Source organism: Gavialis gangeticus, unplaced genomic scaffold (assembly GCF_001723915.1).
Source record: "Gavialis gangeticus isolate Ggan-Ray unplaced genomic scaffold, GavGan_comp1, whole genome shotgun sequence".
Classification (NCBI taxonomy): domain Eukaryota; kingdom Metazoa; phylum Chordata; order Crocodylia; family Gavialidae; genus Gavialis; species Gavialis gangeticus.
The window spans coordinates 105,992,694-105,999,762 of record NW_017729024.1 but is presented as its reverse complement, the minus strand read 5'-3'; positions in this window follow the sequence as shown (position 1 = coordinate 105,999,762).

Genomic DNA, 7,069 nt, shown 5'->3' with positions numbered 1-7,069 from the left:
ATTTATTTTTTCATTGCAGACTCTGCTTGCTTTATGACGAAACCAAACCAATCCCTAGTTGTTATTTTTATTTTAATTTTTCCTCATTCACAGCCCTGACAAATGTTGTAATAAGAGGCATTGAGAGAGTCCTTTCCCCTCCATTCTAGAGAGGAGATGGGGAGGCTTCTTGTGGGGCTCAGTGCTGGCACTGTTGGACTTGTTCTACGCTCTTTGATGTAGCATTCATTATGATATATAAACCTGTTCCAAATATCAAGGTAAAGGATTTTTTTCCATGTTGGGTTGAAACTACATATTCTCAGAGCCGGATTCTCTTTACTTACTTTTCTTCCGCCTGAGCTCTGATTAGTGCAGGAACAAGAAGGGGTACAAACATGCTTTCAGCACAGCTTGGTGTCTCCCCATTTCTGTGCTCTGCCCCCATTGTAAGTTAGAGCAGCCTTGCACGCTTGGTTGCCTATAGGATTGCAGCTGTTCTCCTCAGTACTCTGGGCTACAGAGGAGGTAGTGGAAAGTCATGGTGTTCATTCTGCGCTACAGGGGAACTCCTCAAGCTCTTGGTTTTGTTTCCAGTAGCTAGACATGCTGGCAGAGCAGTGTGAATGAACAGCTGGACGCAGGCACAGAGCTGGACACCTTGATGTAAATCAATTGATATAAATTTAAGTCTTGTATTTAGGGTCCCTAAAAGTATTTTAATACTGGAATCGCAGTGTCCTCCAACTAAACTAGCTATAATATTAATGATGATCAATTTGTGTGGGGAGGGAGGAGGCCACAATGAGCTCAAGTGAAATTTGTATGCAATGGATTTTTCTCATCTAACTTCTGGAAACTGTCATAACAAGCCCCTTCTGCCTCTGCTGAGATTGCTGGGCTTTACAGGATTTGGCGGGGAAATGGCAACATGTATTTGGTGGGAGGCAAAAATTTTGGGGGTGATACCTTTTGGTTGGTATAGATATAGGCAAGATTTTGGGTATCCCAGTACCCTTCCTCCGGCCTCTGGGTGCTGGGATACCTGAAAGGTTGCTTATAGCTATACCCACCATACCATTGGTCCAATAAAAGGTATGCCACAATAATTCTTGCTTCTTGCAAGAGACCATCATAGTAACAGTATCAGCTCAAAACGTTTATATGGCAGGATTTTTAAGAGGCAGTTCACGTTGTCCTAGCTGCCTCATTTTCCATTAAATTCATTGGAAGCCTGAACCAGTGGTTCAGATCAACAGACTACTGTCCACTCACAAAATGTCTCACAGCTCACGCTCCCTTATCAGACATCAAATTGGAAAAGGGGAACCGAGACAGATATGTGTTTGACAGATCTGCTCTGGACAATTTACCATGGCCTATGAGACCATTAGTTTGGGAACCGCTGGCCTACACTATCAACATTAACATTTGGAAAAAAACTCATAGAAACTTCTAGTTAGCTCAATTCCAAATCTGGCTGCTAAGCATTTTGTTCAGCAGGGAGTAAGTGATCTTTTGGCAGGGGGAGGTATGTGGCTTTATCACTTGGCTAAGACCTTTAGTACTCTACTTGGCTTAAGTTTGGGAGTTGTTAATTCCTGCTTTAGTGTAGCCTAGATTTAGTTTATATCTTGTACTAGCCTCAGGGATGTATTATCGTTTTGCTCTAACGTTTAACTTTTTGTTTTGATTAGGTGGGAGGTATGCTGTTCAATTTCTTAGGAAATCGGATCTGATCATTCATGAGCGTTCCAGAGTCTTTTGGCAAAACCAGCTCTTCATTATTGTATAGTTGAGACAAATTATTTTCTTTTCTATCACTCTAGTCTCACTGGCTTCAGTGGAACTATTTTTACATATGCTTGTGAGTACAGTCCTCTTTGCCTAACTGCTGCTGTCACGTAGTTCTACTTCTTACTTGCTAACATGCTGCTAAGAGATGGAGACCAATTCTTGGCTGAGGAACACCACAGTACCGGAATGGAAACACAAAGATTGGCTTCCCAAAACTGGTTGTGGCTGGGTGTGGTGTGCTGATCTGTCCCTGTGGTATAACTTAAATTGGTCTGGAAGGAGCCAATGCAGTACCTGTTGAGCAGCAGGTTGTGGGGGAATCTGAGCCTTTATCACAATAGGAGGGAAAGGGAGGATGGTGTAAGAATCTTTACTTTGTCTTCACATTTCTGGAGGCTCCTGTGTGCTAGGCTGAACCTCCTTTGACCAGTATGAGAAGATGTAGCATTCTAATGTACCTGGTATGACATGGAATGATTACAGAGCCATGGAAGATTTGGTCCAAATTGTCCTGTGGGGAGACTGAATGATCTCAGCTACACTAATCTTGGGAGGAGGTATCCTGAATGCTAGGTTGATTGGACCTTTCCATCTGGGGAGGCACAGTCTATTTAGGAGGTTACTCTTTTAGACTGTAGCTCCTGGATAGACCAACGTAACACCATGAGCCAAAACTTGTGTGGTCAAATGGGGAAGCTGGTTTTAATTGGCATGATCACCTGGGACCTCTGTCTTTTCCTTAGTCCTGCATCAAGCCCAGCTGTGCCAGATGGGTTAGTGCTGACTAAACTTGGGGAAAAGAAAGGCACTGGATTATTTATACTTAAGTAGAAGAGGTTTTTTGTTGGGGAGTCTTGACGGCTTCTGTTAATTATGTGCAATAGCTTCATTTGTAATAAGTTATATTTCCTATTTGAAGGCAAGATCATGAAATGTTATTTCTTTCTCATTTTGCTAATATGTTTTGCTGCTGGCCAGTATTTGCACAGAAGCAAAAAGAAGAGCTGCAGCAGGTACTGGGTTTAGGGAGAAGTATCTTTAATGTAACAGTTTCTGGGTGCATTAGCAACTTCCAGTGCATTCTGAATGAACCTTTTATATAGTTTTCTTTTTCTCTTGAAATTTAAGCTCAGAGGCTACAGATGTTACATTTGTCCCAGCTGAAAGTATTTGTCCCAGGATCATACAGACGTGTGTCTTACTTCAAGTCTCTCTGAAGTATGTGGGATAAAATACACTCTTTAAAAATGTTGTACACTCTCTGTTTGCTACAGTGTTATTTGTTAATCTTTGCTAATCTCTGATATTCGTTAATATATAACAATTGGGTAATTGCTGATATTTGTTAGTGATATTTGTTCATCTCCATCTCCCTTTACTGTCTTGTTACTGTTAGTGAATACTCAAGCTTGTAATACCTCTCAGGTTTTAAAACAGTCTTATTACCAGCTTTTCATCTGGATGGCTTTTCATGCTGGGGCCTAAATCATTTTCATAGTGTCTGATAAATTTCTAGTTCCAACAAAGTCTTTTTAACACAGAGTGTACCAAATTGTTTTGTATGTTGTAAAGGAGTTCCGTTTTGGTATTGCTTGTGAGACAAGTAATTGCTGGGGTTCACGCTACCGGAGGTGACCAAGATGAATGTTGCTTAAAACTTTAGTAACAGAATGAAAACAAACTTTCATTGCTTTTTCTGTCGCATCTTTCTTTCTTTGGTGCACAAGCTTGACAGCTCGCTAGGAAGGTGAATGCCATTGTGACTTCCAAGCACTCGGTTCCCACAGAAGTGTATGAACGCAAGTGTACTCTCTTGTGTTACTAAACTTACTATATTTAACTTACTGTATTTGTAATAGGTGAAGAGATCATTCAACTGATGACGTACAAATTCCATTGTGGAACATGCAGTGCAAGTCTGCAGTGTTCTACTGTAACAAGAGCATCCAGTCCACCTTGTTTGAATACTGACTTTTCTGAGCATAACCATTGCACTTTAAAGACAATTTCATGTTTTATCTCTTCCATTAAAGCCTGGGTGCCATTTATGTTTTCATTGTGAATTGTAGAGTAATGACCAATAATGAAAACTGGGCTCTGAACATCAAAGTAAAAGAAAAATCATAACTAAGATTTTAAACTGAGGCTCTGATTCAAGAAAGCATGGAAGCACATAATTAACTTTCACCATGTGCTTGTGTGACTTCCTGAATTTGGGCCTAAGACTTGAATCCCACAAACGGTTAAGCACTTGCATGACTAGTCATATTTGGTGTGTTAAGTGCCGTGTGTACAGGATTAGCATCTAAGTTGCTGGGAGGTGACTAGAAGATACGTTTTTAGATCCAGCCTGTGTGTTCTGGCGTGTTGGGCAGAATGTGGAAATATTATGGCTGCCTATTTGAATATATTTAGTATCATACATCTTTCTTTATGTGAAACTTACATTAAGCCATATGGATTTGAAAGGATCAGCTTTGTTTAGCCCTGAGGTGGATACACACGTTTACACACAGGCACATCCCAGATGTAAAAGCCTACTCCCTTGATTCAAGCACACCTGTAATGCACACTCACACAGGCCTGGAAGGTTCATGATCTCTAACAATGATATTGTTTTCTGTTTCATTTGAGTTCTCTGTATTGAGAGTTTATAGAAAGCATGTTATACCTTGCACTATTAAATTAAGTTTAGAACCAATGTTTTGCTTTCATTGTTAAATTTCCAATGCTACTTATTCCACAAAGGACTGCACTAGAGTCCTATCACTTGTGGATTTTAAGTCTTTAAAGTTCTTGTTTGCAAGTCTTATTTTTCCATAACCATGAAGGTTAGAACCTTCCTCCTTTTCCTTCTTGATGACATTCTCTAGTAACATGATTTCAGGAGCTCGGGCTTTAAAGAGAAGAATACCTGTGATAAGACTCTAATGACAAATCATGAAAATTGACAACGTATCGCTTTTGAAATCCAACATATAACTCCATTCATGGAACTGGAAATGCACTTGATTTATACTGGTAGGAGAGAGGTAAGAATGGAGCCTCCTGTTCCAAAGTTTGTTTTATATTTATTTCGTTCAGAAGCTAGCCAAAACATATTTGTGCATGTGATTTTAACTTTGCATATTTTGTATATGATTAACTTTACAGGATTGAGCTCCAGGTTGGTATACTATGCTTGTGGTTATCCTCAGAGTGTGCATCCTTTTTATGCATGCCGAAAGAAATGGTATACCTTAGTTGTTGTATTAAAATTGTGTTTAGAATGTTGTTATTGTAGCTTTTAAAAAAAAAATGTACTCTTGTTTTTAAACTATTCAGGAGCAGGCTCAAAGCTGCTGTGGGTGTCCTTTCTGGAGTGACTACGTGCCTTGCGTTCGTTAAGCCTGCAATGGACAACATCTCAATGACATTTGGGTGTTCCCTGCACAGCTCTGCTCATTGCTGAGTTGAAGAGGTAAGCGTCTCTTCTGCGTAACTTAACATGTGTTCATTGAGGGTTTCATTCCATCTAGACAAGTTTATCTTTCAACTGTATGATCCGGAAACAGAGCATGGGCAGTAGCTGCTTTTGTAATTCTGGCAGCACGCAGGCCACGCTGATTGCTGTCTCTCAATGCATGGTGTCAGGGTGGGATGGGTGGAAAAATACCAGCAAAGCCTCACATCTTCTTTTACTGAGTCTCACAATCTTTTGGTAGGCCTCAGTTAAAGCCCTAGCTGTTGCAGAATCAGTCTTCCATTGCAGAAATCAAAAAAAAAGAAAAAAATGGTATGGTTTTGGTCATTGTAGCTCCAGAGAGAATTCCTCAAATTGGAACCCCTAGAGCAGTTGGCTTGCACCCCTCAGGAAATGCCAGCTCTTAACTTTCATTAATTTCTTGACTACAGAAAAATAGAAGAATTGCTTGGTTTTCAGAAAGACCACAACAGATCAGAACGTTTTTGACTGTTTGGATTTCTCTTTGGAATCTCTGGGCCTATCTTGTGGATCACGCATAGGCTTTTGCGCACCTCACAGTGCTAATATTGTGCAGCACCTCATGGCACCCTTAAAAGGATCTCATGGCATCCTAGGGTGCCATGGTACCTGGTTGAGAGTCACAGCCCTACAGGTTCGAGAGCCAGAAGGCAAATACAAGGGAAGCAGCATGTGGTGGTGGTGGTGGTGTTGTTATTTTGAAATCCCATGTTCTTCTCTCTGGTTCTCTTCACAAAGAAACTTTTAGAAGTGTATTTAGGTAACTCAGCAGTCATACCAAGGACACATCTGCCACAGATTCATCTGGTTTACACTGATGAACAGAAAGGGCAAAAGGTGTGTGCATGTGAGGGGGGGAGCCTTTCTGTGGTTGTGCCTCAGTGGGCTGCAGAGGCAAGCTTCCTATGCTGACTACTAGACGTGTTTGGTACTTTTTGTTGCTTAGTGTGGTATTGGTACTGTCATGTAGTTCCACTCTGACCTGCACAGCGCAGGACCTTATGTAGCCATTATTATTATTATTTTTTTTATTTTTTTAAATCAGTTTCTGCAGTTCCTTGCCTCTTTGGCCCCTGGCACATGTTCATTTAATGGTGAGAGAGGCTCTTCTCTCAGATCCCTACCATATGTGCATGGCAGGAGGCATGGTTATTAGGCTCAGAGATCGGATTCCAGTCCATGTTATTACTACTTGCCAGTTCATGGAAAGCCTGGGATCATAATCCTGGGCTTTCCCCACACCATCCTGTTGAAAGAGTGTTTTACGGTTCCAGCTGAGCTGACAGTCAGCTGACTGTGAATGCCTGCACCTGGCAGCTGGTGGGGGGAGATTCAGAAGTTCCCATGGGACCCTGTGCCTAGCAGCCCAACCAGAGTTGCCAGGTGTGGGGTTTAAGGTCTCTGGCAAGGAAGCTACCTTACTAGTGTTCTTTAAAGCTCATGGCTCCCCAGCTGCCCATGCCCCACATTATGAAGCAGTTTCTTCAGCTGTGGAGTGGAGCTCCCCATTGTCACTTCCATGGGTGCCCGCTTTATTTATTTTTTTTAAATAAAGCAGGTGTGCAGCTGGGGCTCCCATGCCTGCTTTTTTTTTAAAGGTTCCAGGTACAGTGAGCATGACATTGGGGAGATGCTTCTTGATATCAGACTGACAGTGCCAGCTATCTGCCTCAGTGGAACAGATGGGGGTGCCGGTGCCAGGTCCAGGATGCAGTGCTACCCCCAGCCCAATCCCAGTGATCAGGCAGAGGATGGTTGTGTTCTAGACCCTTGGTCTGCTCCATACTATTACTGTTGCAATTTCATAGC